Raw genomic sequence first — 17,875 nt, 5'->3', positions numbered from 1 at the left:
TATACTACATAATTAAAAGAATGAAATAAGACACGATTCATATGTCGACGCCCCAGAAGAGGAAAATAATAATAATAATAATAATAATTAACAGCGGGGATATCTTTACCAGGCTACGTGATCTGGCTGCAAAACTAAACAGCCAGGCATAGACGTGTTCTTACGTAGATTCATCTTAATGTGGGGTTAGGTCTTGAAACCTTCTAAGGCTATAAATTGTCACTAAAAATTCCAGAAGCATCTTATTTATTGAATATCAGTAAACAGGTTAATTTGTTGAATATTTTTCACCCGCTGGGGGAGGAGAGAATAATGTGCACCGCCCCGCTTCAATTCGATTTAAACACTCCGGGCACGAACGTTTAGCCTCAGGAAATTACAAAGATCGGTAAGACGCTATTAACCTTGCGAACTAAATTTTCAATGATCGACTTCCTCGGTTTCGATGCGGAAGAGAAATGTAAAGAATATTTCATGAACTTAAAGCAAAGAGGGGAATATCAGACATGGCTGTGATGTTGATAATATACAAAGGACTGACGCAATACAATTTTTTTTTTATTTAGAGGTGAAAATTTAATAAAAATCTTTAAATAGATTAAGACAGACGTAAGACTTGGTTCAAAATATTGAATATATATGAGTTTGAGTCTCAATTCTTTCAGGATTTCGCGCGTATTTTTCTACTGAAAAATTCGGTTTTTTTTTTCACTCAGTGAAAGTTACAGTTCATGGAAGAGAGTCTGAATATTTAGATATTTGGAGGAACCAGCTCGTTAAAGTCGATTTTTCAGAGCTCGGGCATATTATTATTCGACGGTTATTTTTTGTTTCTCTTGAAGGCTAATACAATTAATTTGAAGTACATGACAAATATGTTTATTATGTGGCGCTGGCTTTAGATGATTTAGGAGACTATAGTTCACCAGTATTTATCTATTTTGTAATGGTCTGATGAGGAGAATTAATAAATTGATTTTCAATAACTAAACCAGTGCTTTTTTGAAGTCGTGCTCTCATTAAACTTCGAATTTTGGAAAAATTTGAAATAAATGCCATGTCCGAGTCATACAAAACCTCTATAAAGAACAAAACAATTTTAGATCGACATGTTGAAGTCTTGAATGTACTAACCCTCCTAAATGTAATGAAGTCCTAAATGTAATACCATTTGGTCCGAAATGTAATAAGCCCCCCATGAAATAGTTTAACTGCGCTTGCACATCCTCATTGAGACGTTAAAGCGACAACTATTGCACCAGAGAATCTTCTGGACAAAATGTATGGCGTATTGCGGGCTCACTCGCTGATTTTCATCAGGGTTTTTTTTGCTTGAGAGATAGGCCGAGAAGCATTGGCTACAAACCTTTCTACCGATGTGCTTTTGGCATCAAATTGACAGATCTCAAAATTATAGAACGCTGACCAATCCGGCCATCTTGACCGAACAGGCTTGGTCAAGAGATTTTATATTTTCGGCAAGTAAATTTTCACGGAAAAAAATGCGTTTCCTTTTCAGTAATCACGAATAATGGAAAATAGATTCTTTGTTTCACTTATCATGACTGGCATATCGTTCACAGTTCACGGATTTTAACTTTTCACTCTCACGAGCCACGGCAATTAAAAACAGCCGAACACGTTTCATGGAAAACACCCACATTTACATTTAGAAATGGAGACGAGACGGACGAGACGAAATTATTTGTTTGACCATTTACCAGTGCAGATTAAAAAAAAAAAAAAAAAAAAAAACCTGCGACTAGTTGTCGAAGAATCATGGCATGAAAACTGACAATTCTTAACCTTGGGATCGATATTAAATTATTAATTAAAATATTAAATTATTATTATTATCATTATTATTATTAACTATTAAATTAATGTTATTCTTATTATTGTTATTGATCCTAAAGTAATTTATGAAAAGAAATATCCGAATTTGCGGAAGCATTGTAGCGGTTGGAAACGAATGATGTAGTACTTTAATATTACCACTAGTGTCGTTTACCCATTCAGACTGGAACGATCTGGTCCGTATGAAAGAACTGAAGCAGAAACTGTGTCCAAACAGAATCTGCATAAACTTCAACATTGCCTGTATTCTGGGATACAACTCGTTAATCGACGGCAGATAAAGGCGTATTCTTTGCATTTTCTTCTCAATATATAGGACATTGTATTTTAATTTCTCCTCAGCGTCTTCCAAATTATACCACAAGGTGCGGTGGACATTATATTAGAAGAAATCGGAAAGTGATGACGCAGGAGTATTGGCAGCTGAAGGCGTTTGAAAAGTCCCACAGTATTAGTCTTTAACTCTTAAAACTCATTAAATGGTCTTCAATGCAACGCTTTGCCTCTACTTTAAGTTAGACTTTGAGAGATATTTCTTTTACTGTGCGAAAAGGTTGGAAAATGTCTTTGTTTTCCGGGTTGAGCGATCGTTTCGGTATTTGGTGAAGGTATTTGCTTTCTCTTTTCTGTTGGGACTGTTTAAAAAGGGACTAACAAGGGACATCGATCAGAAAGCGACGACATGTAGCGATCTTTCTTGTCCTGTCAAGAAAGATGCCGTTTCCGTACGCATTGGTTAGTCTTGTTATATACCTACTTTGTTATATACCTACCTCAAGTTTCTTGACGGTACGCAACGGAGGGTGATCAGCGAAATGATTTATACATCTGGAATGCTCAATTATATCGCATAATAACATAAGTGGGGACAATTATGTCCTCTTGATCCTGGAATGCATGCAACAAATCCAAAAAACATTTAAAAAAACCGCACATCAATGTTCGCTGATCGATGTTCAGCCACCTTAACGAGTTCTGTTTGGAAACAGTTTCCGCTTCACTTCTTTCATACGCTCTAGATCGTTCCAGTCTGAATGGGTAAACAACATTAGTGGTAATATTAAAGTAACTACATCGTTCGTTTCCAACTTCTACAATGCTACCGCAAATTCGGATTTGCCTCAGTTCATAGACTACTTTAGGATCCCAAGGTTAAAGTTTTTCAGTTACATGCTATGATTCTTCGACAACTAGTCGCAAGTTTTTTTTTGTTTTGTTTTTTTTAATCTGCATTAGTAAATGGTCAGGCAAATAATTTCGGAAAGTTAGTACATTTAGGACTTCAACGCGACATCCTTCCGATGATATGTGTCACCTTTGTTGTATTTTCAGGATGTAATCTTTACAGCTTTCATCATGAAATTTCTTGCCATCAAAGAAGAAATCTTTGAATTCAGTGACCTGTTTTATTCTTAGCCTCTCCTTCATTTTTCCTCGACAATTCAAAGCCCAACGTTTTCATAAGGACACTCCGGTCACATAGCTTATTTCGAAGAGCGATCATTTTATCAACACCGCGTCAAAAACTGCATTTTTAACTTATGGGAGGGAAAAATTGCATGCAAATGGCAACTTAATATCAACATTGCTATGTCGGAAATTGTCCACGAGAAGGGAGCACTCGAAGATCAAGGAAAGGTGAAAGAAAATTCTGACTGTAGTTTTGTTGAAAGGCTGAGTTGGCAACCGCTAGTCCTTAGATTCTTTTTGTAGAAATTTCAATCATTGATCGACGATTGCTTCCCTTCATTATAAATTTCAAACTGGATCCCTGGAGGCCATGTGATTGATAACCTTTACGAGTAGAATTCCCAGAAAAACCAAGGTCAACGTCGATTTTTCAAACAAACACAAGGATCTGAGCGATGAGGTAAATTTTTAGTGTTGTTGTAAGACAAACATAATGCCTCAATACTCACAGGTCACATAGAAGTCTTGTGAATGTGTCTCAAATATTCTCGTTGGTTCGAGTCAAACCACTATCGAACTCTAACACTTTAAATATATTGGAATATGTTTCAATATATCGAAGACTTCAAAAATATTAAAGAACAAGTTAGTATAGTCGAAACTGAATGAAAAACACACTAGCTCGAATTTGGTAATTATAGTCCGCTTGTCTAGATACATCTAAGACAAAAAATGTATTCTCCAATCCGAAACCATTCAACATATGAAACCAAATGTATCCATTTCGTACGTAAAATGACACTGAAGCAGTTTCAAACTCAAATTATAAGTATTCTCAGAACCAATAAATTTACTGTCATATAAACTAAAATCAAAATTTTTCATATTACTCTTAGTTAAAAGTAACATTGCAGAGCAACTTGATTGAAGATACAACTTTTATTCAGGTTCTGTTAAAATGAAGGCTTCTATAACTAAAAAGACATTATAAAGTCATGCTTTACAGTGCGAAGTTAAGCTACAGAATAATGTGAGATCTGTACCACAGCGATAATCTTTACAATGTTATCAGGTGGAAGTGAAATATCCAAAACTGCAAACTTAATTATCGATGGACTTCTGCTGTTCTTTGTACCCAGTGATATCAGTGAAGTCATCGTCTGGTAACCCCCACCTGATGAAAGGACAGACGAAAACACGTCACTTTACTGTCAAAAGATGAACTGAATAAAACCTACGCTGTGATTGGTTGTTGCCCAAGATCTACCAGAGTTGATATGATAAGCTGATTTACGCGCGTATTTTGATTACTTATTACTTATTAGCTATTGGAGGACAGATATATAGATGACGTTACCATTAGCAACATTTAAGAATTGTTTCATGCTTAGCGTGCGTATATCGAGTTATGGATGCACGCGGGGAGTTTGGAGAGCACGAGAGAAGTGTAAGAGTTGCTCGAGGCGCAGCCGAGAGCAACTCTAGCTTCTTGAGTGCTCTCCAAACTTCCCAAGTGCATCCATAACTCGATATACACACAGCTAAAAGCATGAAACAATTCTTTTATAACATACGAAAACAATTTGGGCGCTGAATGACGTTTTTGTAATGTTTTTTTGAAATGAAAGTTACCCGAAATTGTTGGCGTCTCCGATTGTTTTGTTGATTTTGTAATTAAATGGTTTTCGGTAGAGTTAACAAATATCACCAAAAAAACGTCATCAACAGAGACGTGTACCTTTAAAAGTCGCCACAGACTCATTTGTAGTCTTCTTAGTTGAATGTCTTTCAGCTAAAATTTTCTCCAGTTCCTGTTCCGATAAATCGGGAAACGGGCCTGTTGTGTTTCGTTTAATTTTCGTTGTGCTTATTGGCTTGACTACTTGCGGGAAGGTCGAAAGCCAAAGTAAAGTTTGGTTGGTCTTCCATTTACTGATATCGCTCACCGAAACTTTAACTTAAGGAACTCACACGACGGAAATTTTGCAGCTATTTTGAAACTGCACACGTCATTTTATTGAGCACGGCCGTGCATACATAAAGATTTTGTTCATGTTGACGCAATAGGAATTAGATAGGACTAGCGCGCGCGCTATGTTATAATTGCTTTTTTATCATAAAAAAAAGTAGATTTTCAATTGCAGTGGGTCTGTACAGCAACATAGAAGACGCCAAAATGAGGTAAGAGTATCGGTGATTGCTGAACTCGGCTGCACTTTGTCACGGTGTCGCTTTTTTGATCATACCGCATTTTGACTTCATCTATGATCTGTTACTGAACAGTGGCAAGAACTGGATGGTGCAACGATTGGTCACTGCCTAAGATCTTTTGGAGTCCAGACACACCACTGACGTCACTCTCATATCATTTTACCTGGCGCATGGTTTTACAAGTATTTGAGAGATTTCCTATGATAACAACAAAAAGTAACCAAGTTCCTGTCGAGGAACAGGAACATATAGTAAGAAGAGTCGAAGACTTCATTGACAGTCAATATTCTGAATATTCTTCCCTCTTAACTCTATTAGAGACGATTGATACCCCTCCACCACCCCCCCTAAAAACCATGTAATCCACCCCCTCAAAAATCCTCCTCCTTTTGATGCTGATCCACAACAAGGCTAAACCCTATATATCAATTGAATTGCCTAATGGAAGATATCTACCATTAGAACAACCTACTCGTGCATATGGAAGATTTTTTGAAATAAATCATGGGAGACAAGCACCATTGCTGACTAAAATTTGACAAAACATATTAGAAAACTAGATGTTTGAAAATCCCTATGAACGCAATTCTTCAGTCTTACGAAATAGAGACATTTATTTCCAAGAAGAAATTTTGGTCATTTCGGTCTGAAAAATGTTGTTGTTAACTCACAAAGTCGCTGATCCAACAGCTCTCACATGATTTTTTACGCTACTTTCTGGGATTATTGCTCGCTCCCTGCTGACCAGCAATTTGATTATCTTCATCATTTCCCTCGGTGGAGCTAAGCTGACTGGTTATGGTCTACACAACAATCCAACGAAAGGCTTACAACTACACAACCTTAACCTTGGCAAACAGCGTCCCCAATTCGCCAACTGCCATAACTTCGAAAAGAACGACACTCAATTGACCATCACTTTTGGCGCAAACTTCCTCTTATTTGATGTTAGAAAATGTTTCTATTATTCTGCTACAGTCGTTCTCTCCCAAAATATATTATATTTCATCAGCGACTTGATTTCATCCTTTAACCCTGATCTCTTTAACTAGTGACGAGAATTTGCTTTAGATCAAGATAACTCCTAGCTGGTAAATCTGAGTATTCTCTTTACCTGTTTGCTGAATGATATATTTATTACATCCATTTTGAAATCACTGGTGGTCCCTGTAATCTGATTGGCTCTAATTGGTGCGTTTCAGGTTCCGCTTTTATTTAAAAAGCGGCTCAGTACTGTATCAATAAAATATTTGAATTGACGAAGTTGGTCTGAAATCATATTCGTGATTTCAAATCGAACTCGCACTGCACGCTCGCTCGATTTTGAAATCATGCGTATGATTTCAGCCCTTATTACATCCATTTTGAAATCACCGGTGGTCCCTGTAATCTGATTGGCTCTAATTGGTGCGATTTATTCACGAATCGCACTATTTTTTGCTCTAAACTGCATCATTTTACGCTTGACTGAGTTTTTGACACACGATGTCAGTCTTTCTGTTTTGCATACAAAATAATATGTAAAGGCGTTTCCGGTTCCACTTATTATTTAAAAACCAGCTCCGTACTGCATCAGTAAAATATTTGAATGGACCAAGTCCTGTATTTGGGCGATTTCAAAATGGATGTAATAAAGTGGTAATTGAACTTCGTGTCGTGCAATTTTGGTCTGAAATCATACTTGTGATTTCAGCGCAAATTGCACTCCACTCAGTTCAATTACCATTATTAATCAGGAAGAAGTTACATGTTAATCGCCTCTGGGAGTTAAAGGGATATGCGAACTTTAATAAAGTCAACCAGAAACTCTTAACATACAGACGCCGGAAGAGTTATACACTCTACGCGCCAGTTTCGTCAGCCTGACTTACTCTCTGGAACTCCTGAGGCGGTAAGGTCGTCTTCTTCCCGGTCTTCTTGGTCTTCCAGGTCTACGCCTTGACTGAAACTTCACTTTCTTCATAAAACTGCATCCTCCAGATGAACATGGCGAACGTCGCTCTCGAGTAACTGCGCTCTCCGAGACGGGCACGGAAGAGGCCTGGAACAGAAGGCAGGCTAGGATACATAGCCAAAGTAGTTTATTCATCTGTAAAGACAGCCAGTGGGTAATAAGTAATCGAGTCATCAATTTTGTAATAAGCATTATATCCTAGTCTGCTAGAAAACAAAAGGAACAAGGTAAGGGAAAGGCAAAAGAACAAAGGCAGAGCTGACAGAGAATATCGGTGGCACTTAGAGCAAGCGATTAACGGAATCTTAGTGGACAGTTGCGTGAACTTTTTTGTCAAATTTGTTGGTCTTTTAGTCACCAAACATATTTTTCACTCGCTATGGCGACCAAAATGGTCGCAACTGTAAAATCTTCTAACCCCATCCCCTAGCCCAAGGCCATAAATAGTCACGGACTTGTCTCTTATTTTGGTCATCGAAAGGCCAGATTACTGCTTGGAACCGAGTTGGCCTCGGCCAGACTAGAAATTCAAACTTCAGTGTAGACAGGACTTCATCTCAAATCAGCTTTCGTTTTTCAATTACTGTTGATAATTTATCGAGTATCTTTTTATCTTTCATGACTTTTAGCCGGCTTAAACCATATCAGCTCCTAAACCTATGGTGTCTTTCTGACATTGTAAAGAGAAACAAGACTCAAATCTTTTACACCACAAAACACTTTATAAGATGATTCACAAAATCCGAAAAACTGTCTTTAAATTCAATTACAACCGATTAGTAATCGAAATAAACGCTTACGGATTGTGCAATTGCTTTTCTGCGCTATTCTCTCTATTCTGATGATAGTTTTGCATTTTGCCTTTAAAAAAATTATAAATCGCGAAATAGGTGCAGCATTTGTGAAAAATATCAAAACAAAATTGTGGAGTATGAAACTGAAATCCTGCGGTTAATACAGTTTTTAACTGAATAGTTTTCCTCGCTAACATAAATTATTAAGTTTCTCTTTTAGAACTTCGAGGTAAGGAAAACACCAGGTCCCGGTTGTTTGAAGCTCGGACAACGCTCTCCACTAATTATATATCTGGTGGATGGCGTCATATGTTTTGCTATCACTCATCCACTAGATGGCGATTTATCCGTTGGATAGCGTTATCCGTCCTTTGTACAATTAGGCCCAGATCTTCAATGTTTTCATAACACCGAACCAACTGTTTTTCGAATCGGTAACCACGGAAATTGCTTGAAACAGACAACTTAAGGATCGTTAATGGAGAGTATTTATTCTAACTTTTGAATAAATGAACGAAGATAATTTCTAAAGACGAAAGTGAAGTTAATTCATTATAAACTTTTTCCTCGAAGACCATCGTTTCAGCTCAACTGATCAGCTGATTATGCTCGTTTCAACAACAAAATAGAAGGAAGCTTTTCTGAGATGCAAGCGCTTGATTTCATTCGGCGACGGGGGATGAATCTTTACGGCGAGCTGTCTAGAAACATCTTTACCTTTCTTGACTTACCGATCCTTCTAACTGGCGCGTTCCATCGTAACTGATCGGCCAATTCAATCAATCACAAATCATAAGGCCTTCTTTGAGAAAGTTTCCCTGGCATGATTTTAAAATAATTCCATCAAAATCGTAGAGACAATTCCAGACTACCATAAAATGTCCCCTTTCAATATATCCTTTGATGCTCCCATCAAAATCGTAGAGACAATTCAAGACTACCATAAAATACTCCCCTACGGAAGGGCAGAGGCTCGAATTTGATAACGCCGGGCGGCAATTCATTTCCCTTGAGCAGCTTCCAGTTATATAGTCAACAAACTATTTCACTTGCCCTCCAACACAGCACAAAACGCTCTTTAGAAACTAACTTAGAAAATTATGTCTGAATCGACCGATTGGGCTGATTATTTCGATAAATGCTGAATATAATTCTCTACAGGTCTACTAGTAAGAACCAGTGGTAATCTCCCTCAATTTTTGCACTTATGGTAAGTTCTTTTTCTTTTGCCGGTCGACTCCCATAAAAATAATGATACGCCTTCTAAGACAAACTTGAATACGTTTTGTAGAGTTTCTTACTGAAACAAAAATCAAATAGATCGCACCAAGGACTAGTAAAGAAAAGTTGAAGAATTTACCACTGCGCACGTTCGCACTACTTTTTCATGAAAATGATTTCAAAGCATGTCTAAGAAGCATAGAATATATTTTGTAAATAACTCTAAGATACAAAGTTTCAGCTACAGAGCTAGAGATTTTTTTTCACATGCAAACAAAATTATCAAATTGTTTCTGTAGCACACAAACCTTAGTTTTGCGCTGTTTTTCAGCCCCTTTCGTCTTGGCCACGCTCTAATTGCAATGAGTGTAGTTTGTTTTAGAAACACTTGCAATAAAATCTGTTGAAACACTTACGAGATCGCCCACGCATTAATTGACGATATACTGTGCCCCTTTAGTACGCATGGAGCGTTCAATAAGCTCTTCGCGATAAAGAGCTACCCAATAATTGCTTATCATCTATTTCGGTATTGTTACGAACCCCATCAATGTTTCCTTTCGACACAGATAAGATAAAATTTGTTTATCTTTGGCAAACCGCTATAAAAACTTATCGATTATTAATTCACTAGCTTTGTAGGAGCTCTTTAACGACAAAGTAATCGAGTGGTAAATGTAAAGCTTTCTAGTACTTTCAGCGGTTTGTGTTCATTTAATTGTTTCATTGCGTAGACAGAATCTATTGGAGAGCGGTATTTCGGAGACTTGCCGAGTAATGAATATTACGACATTTTCGCTGTTACTTGACGTACTTTCACAGCAACTTATTATTGTATGGTTGGAAGTTCGTTTTCAGCATGATTTATCGTAAACTTTTCCTCAAAAATAAAAAAGAAAAAAGCATCTGGCATTAACTATGTGATATAACACTAACTAAGAGTATCGCTAAAACATGTATCCCTCATTCAGTTTTCTGTTATTCACGTACTACGGTAGACCTCTGCTGTTTAGTATGATTTTTCTTTTTTTATCATTCAGATGCATATTTTAACACAAAAACGCAAATAACCTAAAACAAAAATAATTACAGATATATCAGTGAAAAAAAGGTATTATCACAGCCAAAGATTTCTTAAATATTATAAATCTAGTTTTCCTTTTTCTATATTGCAGATTGCCAACAATAGGACTAGAAAACATCGATTATCAAGTCAGCTCGGAATATAATCAGAAGTCTTACATGTTTTCGATCAATTTAATGAGCCGAATTATTTTTGTCCCCGCGCTAACCACATGTTTTGCGTTAGATGGTTCCAGCTATCTGACGTATTTTTTCTCTCGCCACAAAAAATCTCTAAAATTGTCTCACTTCAAACGATTACATTTTCAGAAATGAGTTTTATTGTCGGACTTAAGGGAATTATGATTAGCAACGTTCAGAAGTTTTCATGGCGTCAATAACTGAAAGGGTTGTGCAAATTGCTACATTTGCAAAAATCGCTTATTAAGGGCTTTTTTTTATAGTTACATTATATAGGTAGCTGTTTTATCCATTGCCAAATACCTTGTCGGTGGATGTTAAAGAAATTATGAGATATCTATCTTCGCAGATATCGCCAAAATGATGTAAGTTTAATTTAAAAATTTTAAAAAGTTACCGTCACACACATTTCACAAACAAATGTCTGAGCAAAACGATAGAACGGTGTATAGATCGTCGAGTTTAGACATAACTATCACTTGGCAAAAGTACTTGGCGAATCAGATATGTTCTGATTATCAGTTGATAGTCTATTGATAAGGTACGGTGCCAAATGATAAAACCGCGATCGAATGATAACCATTACATTGGGGGCATTTATACCAGCAAGTTTACAAAAGACTTGAGCACTTCGTGCAAACTTTACAGTCCCATTTTTATAGGCCACGGCTTATGCAAGACGAGGGTTTTGAGGAAAGAAGCAAAAGAAGCGAAACCCCCTCGTAAATATGGCATCACGGCTTGTTCGTGGCTTACTAACACGTTCTGTACACTGCGCAAGTGCAATTTCTTCTTCCGCGCTTGACCGACTCCCCGCTTGACTGTTTTTCCCGCGCTCACGACCGCAGAGGAAAAAGCGCTTCTAGACATCCGTAAGAAAGATATCTGGTGGATGAGCTAGATAGTCGAGTAACTTCTGCTGATATGAGTGAAATTATTACAGGCTGCCATTTACACGAGCACTTTGCGGCGTGTAAATGATCCAGTTAGCGTCTTATGTAATCGACGGCTTGTGTTATATAAATGAACAAAGGCTGATAGTTTCGAAAGAACCTGTTTGGGGCTGCGTCGGTGGGAGTAACGAGATAATTTGGATATATCAACAAAGTTGAAATGGTAAATTGGCCACCGTAACGATTACAAAAGCTGACGTTTCGAGCGTTAGCCCTTCGTCGGAGCGAATAGAGGAATTGTGGGTTGTGTGTGCTTTTAAAGGCAGAAAATGGAGCTACGTTATTGGTGGGAACATGGCCGAACTAGTACTCATACTCAATTGTTTTTCATTCGGAAACAACCTTTCAAACAAACCAATGGTGTAGCCATGCGCACCAAAATGGGACCTAGCTATGCCCATCTTTTCGTAGGTTTTGTCGAACATCAATTTTTCAGCCAATACAACGGGTCCAGACCTGAACTCTACGTTCGCTACATCGACGACTGTATCGGCGCTACCTCCTCTACCAGAGAGGAGCTCACTCAATTCATAACCGCAGTCAATTCTTTTCACCCGGCTCTGAAATATACCTGGAAAATTTCTGACAATTCTTTATCCTTTTTAGACATCAAAGTTTTAATTGAAGGTAACGGTTTATGCACAAGTGTGTATTACAAACCTACAGACTCGCATAATTACTTGTTAGGTTCGTCTTCGCATCCATCTCACGTTAAGAATTCCATTCCTTTTTCTCAGTTTCTAAGACTTCGTCGTTTATGTAGTGATGACTCTGATTTCCATCACAAATCAGAGTCAATGTGCCAGTTTTTCGATAAACGTGGTTACCCTGTTTCTGTCGTTCAAGCGGTTGCCACCGCGCCCAACTTATTGATCGACATTCAGCACTACAAACGTCGCATAAGGAAGATTCCGACCGCATTCCATTCACTCTCACGTTTCACCCTCACAAACACTCAGTTAAATCCATCATTCTTAAAAACTTTAAATTACTTCAAAACGATCCAGAGACGAGCACTATCTTTTCGCAGCCTCCGCTCATTTCATTCAAACGCGACAAAAACATAGGCAATTTTTTAGTCAGAAGTTCTTTTCAGACAATGATCAACCAGGCACTTTTAAAAGCGCTCGTGCACGATGCAAAACGTGTCCTTTTATTCACAACACTGATAAAATATCGGGACCTAAACGATCCATTAAGATCACCGATCACTTCACGTGCACCTCCACCAATATAATCTATTGCATAACTTGCACTTATTGCAAAAAGATATACATCGGCGAAACAGGTAGAAGACTAGGTGACCGATTCCGAGAACACCTTCGAGACGTGGAAAGGAATGACAAGGACACATCGAAACCAGTCGCTAGACATTGTAATTTACCTAATCATTCTAAGCAACATATGGCAATCTGCGGTCTTTTATTACACTTAGGTAGCACGGAAAGCCGTAAAAATCTTGAACAAAAGCTCATCTTTCAAACCGGCAGTCTAAATCCCATAGTTATCAACGAACGCTTTTCATTCCACTGATCTATTCTTGTTTTTCTCGTTGCCATGTTCCCACCAAAAACGTAGCTCCATTTTCTTCCTCTAAAAGCACACACAACTCACAATTCCTCTATTCGCTCCGACGAAGGGCTAACGCTCGAAACTTCAGCTTTTGTAATCGTTACGGTGGCCAATTTACCATTTCGACTTTGTTGATATATCCAAATTATTGTGTTATATAAGTTGTGGATGATTTTCCTCCAATCAACGACCCTATTGCATCTTTGCTCCATTCTTTTTTTTTTGGAAGAGAATCATTTGAATAAAAAATGAACTTGATATGAAATGGACAAAAACACTTGACAAAGAGTTTTAGGATCCCGAAGCAGTGTGAATCAGAAAAATGGCAGAAACAAACATTGCATTGATACAACGTCGTACTCAGACAAGAAATCATCTAAACACATCCATCTTATCTATGTGTAATATCTGAAAACTACTATATGTAAAAAACGCGTTGATAACGGATGCACTAGTTCAATAGGAACCAAAGCTGCAAATTAAATGAATTTTTCCAAGGATACAAATTGCTCGTGCTTGGCATAGCTATATCGTTCCGGAGATGACTCAACAAGCATTTTGGAATAATAGCTATATATAATGATAGATTACTTAACGGGCCTTAATAACTGAGATACAACGAGCACCCTGATTGGTCAAAAACCTATCTTTTATTTTCACATGCAAAATCATTGAAAATGGAAGTTGTAGTAGGAAATTCCCATTAGTTTACCAGCGTGATAACGTTACTCGCCTCCGGGTCGTGATTCCCAAACTTTTCTGGTGTTCTTCCAACTTTTTGCGTGGGGGATTACGCTGGTAATCGATAGAAGTGAGGCCTATTCCTTAAAAAACTTTTGAATAATAATCACGATTTTTGATGCTTTAGGGGCCAACCATTTATCTTTTGAGGGGGGGTGAGTGATTTCTGGTCATCAAGAAATTTTTTTTCTAGCAATCTGCTGTGCAGGATATTTTTCTCCGATTTTTTGGTACATTTTTTCTGTTACATCTGGGCTGCATGCAATTTTTTTCTTCCAACAAGCTCTTGCAGAAAATTTCTTTTAAAAATCACCCACCCCCCCTCAAAAGTTAAATGATCGGCCCCCTAGTAGACTCTAGTCATACTAATTAACACGTAAACTGTCTTCATGAACACTTGACACACCCAAAAATCAATATGCATATTCTCCATAATGTTCTCCATATATTTCCTAATGTGCTGACAAGGAGAATTTTTATAACAATCAAGGACCTTTTAGTTGTTGGTCATCTCTTTTATTCAATGTGTGATTCGGGAGTGAAATTGTGGGATGAGTTATATGCCTGTCACTCTCAACGGTTAAAGGGGCTACGAATTTAACAAAAAAAAGCATTACAAACAACTTTAAAATTGAAATGAATGAATGTCAAATTAACATTTTAAAATGTATAAAAGATAGGCTGAACAAAGTGTGCAACATGCATGGTTGGTGACGTGATCAAAAATGAAATCGCAGAACAGTCAAAATGCAATTTGATTTCCAACCAGATCTCGATTCTCAAGGGTTGATCAAGCCGGCACTATTTAAAGTTGCGAGATAGGATCGATGCAAGATTATTTGGCAGCCGTATTTTGCACGAGTTGTCCGTTACACCCGATTGCCGCTGTCCTTTTCTCCTTCATAGAATTTCAGCGTGATAAAAAAGTTGGAACGTTTTGACATTGGGGAGAGTCATATTCCCCGAGAGATTAATAGCTAGTTTGTCTTCTTTGTGCGTCTATGCACATAAGGATTCGACCAGAGAATGCCAGATGATTTCTGTCGGTTGCCAATCGGTCAAGCTGCCCCCATGCTGCTCCCAACCTCTGTCCTTCATTTCCCTTTCTGTGGTTCTCCTCCAGGTTTCCTTGGGGCGACCTCTCTTTCGTCGGCCGTCGTGAGTCCATTGGAGGGCGACTGGGGGCAGGGCTGATGGTGCCATTTGAAGCACGTGATCCGCGAACCATTTCCATCTTTTCCCTAGACCTCCCGGTTGGTGGGTTCTGTACCAGTTCTTCTGTGCAGCTCATTGTTCGGGATGGTGGGAGGCCAAATGGTTCTCGTCATCTTCCAGGATTCAGCTCCATACAAAAGGGTACTTAGCACATTTCTCTTGAAGAGACGCACCTTTGTTCTCTGGCCGATGCTCTTGAACCTAAAGGTGCATCGAAGGGAGGCGAAAGCTTGGCTAACCTTTGAGAGCCGAGCTCCAATTTCCTCCTCTTCGTTACTGCTGTTTGACATCTTCGTTCCTAGGTAGGTAAAGTTATCAACATCCCCCACGGCTTGTCCATTCGGCATGATGATCTCGCTATTTCTATTTAATAATAATAATAATAATAATAATAATAATAATAAAAAAGCATTTATATAGCGCTAAGCTCGACTAGTTTTCCGTAGCGCTTTACAAAATTATACACTAATTAACATAGCAATTAGATTATAAAAAATCGTAAATTAAAAAGCGTCTTTGAACAAGTATGTTTTAAGTTTGTTTTATTTCTTGTTTGAACTAACCACGGGGCCTAAGCTAAGCGCTCTTCCTGAGTACAGCTACTGCAGATTCTAGTGCATGCGTCTTTGACTGCATGTCTTGGTGTCGGTGTGGCAGTAGAGCAATCTCTCATGCGAATTCTAGATCTTCCAAGCTGGAGATCATTGTCCATCTGATTCCTTGTCGTCGTTCGTTGGTGGTGACCATCAGTGTTGATATACCAAAAAGTCTTCTCCAATCTGAACTCTATAATCAAGTTATAATACTTTGTTTTTCTTCAGTCAATTTGCTTCCTTTATTACGATAATGCTTAAAAACATATTAAATTGATTCAAGATGCTACGCCTGTGAGGTATTTATAACTAAGTACAATGCCAAAAGGGTGCAAAAAAATTGTTTATCTTATTTTTGTTTTAATTTGTTTTGTTTTGTTTTTTAACCTATTGTATTTTACAATTCATTATACAACTTGGGCAGTCCTAGGCCCAATAAACAAAAATCAGCTAACTTTCTTCTAGTCCTGCAAGCTGCGATATTTTCTCAGTATCTATCCATTCTAAATTCCAAGCAGTTTAAAACTTTATGTATTGATTCCAAGAGGAGAATTTGCGAATTGCTATAAACTGTTTAGGATTTCTTTCATAGTCGTTTTTACTTAGATTTAACAAAATTTTTAATGTTGATTCAATGAAATGTTTAAGATGTTATTCGCAAAGTTAAAATATTTTGGTTATATCTATTAGATAAATGAAGGTGGGCCAAACGTATAATTCAAATTCTATTGCGCGGGTTTTGCACGAGAAGCATAACATTGTTCATTTATATTTTTAAACAAAATCAGATGCCTTTGTGCTTAAAGGTAACAGGCAGAGGTATTTTCATCATGCAGTGGGCGACGAACTCATTGAAATGTACCACCAGTTGACTTTTCCTTCACCTAAAGTGGCTTCTTAAATTTTCCAGAGAACAGATTTGCGTGACTAAAATAATTTTTCTTTAAATGCTGAATCCAATTTGGATCACTCGTACTCTTAGACATCTATAAATCAACATTCACTCGTTCTTTTTTAAAAAAGGGTAGTTAAACGAAATACAAGAAGGTGCGTGAAAAACCTAAATGTGGTGACCACCTTTGTATTGAAATACTACACTAGCAACACAATGTTTTCAACAGATCTATTCGTTCAGCTGTTTATTTTCTTTCAAGAAATTGTAGGTCCAGTGTAGATATGAAATATGCCATGAGGCTTTTTTAAGGATAGCTTAAACGTGTTTTTTAGAATCCAAATCCTTCAGTTTCCTCTCTAAAAGCGATGGATTTTTTAAAAATTTCCGCTCCTGGAAGATTAATAATTTGGGAAATGGAGGACAGTCTGTTTAAACTCCCTGAAACTTACCTCAAATTTAAAAAAAAAGAAATCGTTTTTATATAAGAAATATTACCTTCTTATAGCTTGCAGGTTGGTATTTAACAACGATGTAAAATGTTTTCAATCCACCCTTCAGCTTGCTCAAAGCTAGATTATTGGAACATCTTCCCTTGTTTTGGTTTTTATGTGAAAGTCTATTTGGTGGGGTGCTTTCGAGCAACGAATGAGAGTTTACCAAGAATGGGTGGTGTGAATTTTATAAAGCACCCTTTAGGGACAAGATAATAGGATTTGATTAACTCAAAACAGCAGCTGCGTCAAATCATTTCGCTTTCTATTTCGTATTTATGACTGAATGAAACAAGTCAAAATACAATGAATTTGAATATATGAAAATCATATGTGTGTACTACGGTTTCATGAAATGTAAGAAAGCGATCCTCGAAGTAATAAAGCCTACTTATGTAGTAGGACCTGAATTTTTTTTCCAGGCGTTATTTCCACTACTACGTAAGTAGTGGGAGAAGTATTGAGAAAAACTTGAATAAACTCTTGGACAGACCTAGTAGGGGGTTGACACTCCATGTAGTTTCGATATCTCTATGAGCTAAAACCACAAAAACCAAAATATGAATTTAATGTTTGTGCTTTTTTATGTGGCAAATTCAACGAAATTACTTTTCGAACCAAGTATTTTTCTCAAAAGACTCCAGCAGGGTTAAAATATCTTGCTATTTCGCAGGTAAACGATTGAACCTATGGAGAAGAATAGAT

The 17,875-nt window shown here is 37.5% G+C and overlaps 1 long non-coding RNA gene across 1 annotated transcript; it reads right to left on the bottom strand.

Moving 5' to 3' along the window:
- Positions 1-4,187: 4,187 nt before the first annotated feature.
- LOC148723378 (uncharacterized) lies at positions 4,188-17,312 on the bottom strand. Its single transcript, XR_015991686.1, has 3 exons — positions 17,175-17,312; positions 7,350-7,567; positions 4,188-4,441 (listed from the first exon to the last, which is right to left on the bottom strand). It is a non-coding gene; the product is annotated as an uncharacterized LOC148723378 (long non-coding RNA).
- Between the last annotated feature and the right edge of the window lie 563 nt (positions 17,313-17,875).

Source organism: Stylophora pistillata, chromosome 9, assembly GCF_964205215.1.
Source record: "Stylophora pistillata chromosome 9, jaStyPist1.2, whole genome shotgun sequence".
Classification (NCBI taxonomy): Eukaryota; Metazoa; Cnidaria; class Anthozoa; order Scleractinia; family Pocilloporidae; genus Stylophora; species Stylophora pistillata.
The sequence above is the reverse complement of the archived record's forward strand: the minus strand, read 5'-3'. Positions and strand labels throughout refer to the sequence as shown.